Source organism: Pteropus vampyrus, unplaced genomic scaffold (genome assembly GCF_000151845.1).
Source record: "Pteropus vampyrus isolate Shadow unplaced genomic scaffold, Pvam_2.0 Scaffold72, whole genome shotgun sequence".
Lineage (NCBI taxonomy): Eukaryota > Metazoa > Chordata > Mammalia > Chiroptera > Pteropodidae > Pteropus > Pteropus vampyrus.
The window spans coordinates 3,754,562-3,756,654 of NW_011888853.1; positions in this window are offsets into that span (position 1 = coordinate 3,754,562).

The following is a 2,093-nucleotide window of genomic DNA, read 5'->3' on the forward strand; positions in this document are numbered from 1 at the left end:
TGTTATGTAGTCGTTAGAAATAATAGATTAGAGCTATCGTTTGGGGGAGCAGATGAGGAGAGAGCCCCACCCCGCCCCCCAACACATGCTGAGTGAGAAAAGCTAGATGCAAAAAAGTTATAACGTAGCCCGAGTCTTATAAAACGGCGATCGAATCACATTGTTTGTAAAAACGTTGGTGTGCATGTTTTCCTACTCTGTGAGCGTGGAGGAGACGAGGACGTGAACTTGGTGGGCGGCGTGGGTCATCTAGAAGGCGGGACCTTTGGCGCAGATGTGAAGGGAGGAGACAGAATGGGGAAGGGACGAGAAGTAAACGAGAAACGAGGGAAGCAAAGGTCGTCCTGGAAAAAATACACGTGTATATAAAATAGATATTTCGATGTGATTTTTCTAAAAGTTGAAATTAAAAATTGAATTTAAATTAAAACATAAAATTCTTCCAACCCAGTCATTCCTTTTCTTTGTACTCCTTGCAGCTTGGCTTGTAAACCCACCTCCCAGCTTCCCCGCCTAGAAAAAAGAGTAACTTTCTTACTAGCCCCGAAAGGTAAACAGAAACTTATTAAATATGACTTGATCATTTCAGAAAACAAAGTTTCTCTTGGAAAGAAAGTATACTTACAGAGGATCTCCTCCGGTATAAATGTCAGCCGAGATTGTGGGCCAGAAATCGGTACCAGAAATACCTTGAATGATGACAGACAAGTTTTTCTCGGAGCCACAGAAGCAAAAGACAGGCCTGCCACCAAGGTGCTTACAGCCCAGAGGACAGAGGAAGCAGGCACACGGCGTTCATTAAACCAGGACACACAGTCCCCCTGACGGGAACAGCGGAGGGCAGCCCCTGAGACGGCCATCGTCCACGCTCGTGCGTTCCGCACACGCTGCTCCTGTAATAGTGATCACTGAACTCATCATTTATACGAATATCCTTGAAAGTATAGGTACTCGGCCTCGTTCACCGCTGAAATCCCAGAGCACTCATAATGCCATTTCCCAGGAAATATTTGTCAAATGAATCAGTCCCCTTTTTTTGCCCCTGGCACCCACCACAATAAATAGTGCACTAGTTGTATTGTCCTGAGGGATTGCATTAGTGGGCGTATGAGACGGTCTTAAGGTCTAGGCTTTCCAGGAAAGGACCTGCTGAAAATAGCTTCGAAGAACATGGAAGTCCAGAAATAGGAGGTTTCAGTGGAGGTAAAGACCGGTCCAGTGGAAATAGAAGTGAGGAGAGGAAGTTATGGTCAGAACGCAGGACAGCGACACCGAAAATTTAAGCAGCGGAGCACTTCCGGGTGGCTGTGGCCTAGTAGCCGATACTATAGATAAAGCATGCTGGCGATCTGGGCCGAAGCTACATGTTTTGGCATTTGAGGCTGCTCTAACAAGAGAGCCAGCTCCCTCCCTGATCTCCCTAAGGCACGGGCCACCGTGAAGTCAGTCCAGCCCACGCACGCAAAGCCCATCGGTTTTTCGGTGCCTCACTTTTAAGCCTGAATGGACAGCCAGAGCGTACCAGCCAACTGAGAGAACGCTGTCACACCGAAGAGTCTCAGGGAAGAAGCGTCCAGAAAAGAGAGAGGACAGGAAATTTAGAGGAACTTCAGAAAACCCCTACTTTATAGCCCCAGCTGGAATAGAGATGATTTCACATCCATAAAACAAGAGCAAAGTGGTGTAGAAAAGCAACCGGAGAATAAAGTTATTAAAGATTTTTAAGTCTCATGGAATAAGAAACGCCATAGAAGGATTGGAAGACCAGGCGGAGCCCGGCGCCCAGAAAGCTGAGAACGGTGGTATCAAACACACAGCAGAAAATGTCAAAGATAAGTTATAGAAGGTCAGCCCAAGGGGTTCAGTATGTTATTTAGAAAATGGAAAATGGTTTCGAGAAAACAGAGAAGGGGAAGAAACGCCCGTGTCGAAAGCATCAGCCAAATGCTAAGCACAGATAATGGGGGAGAAAGACGCCCAGGCACGTGGTCACGAAATTTCAGAATGCGAGGGGTGGAGAAGGGCTTTAGGAAAAGCTCGCCGGAGAGACAACAGCACAGTGACATCAGACTTCTCCTGAGCAGGCACTGGAC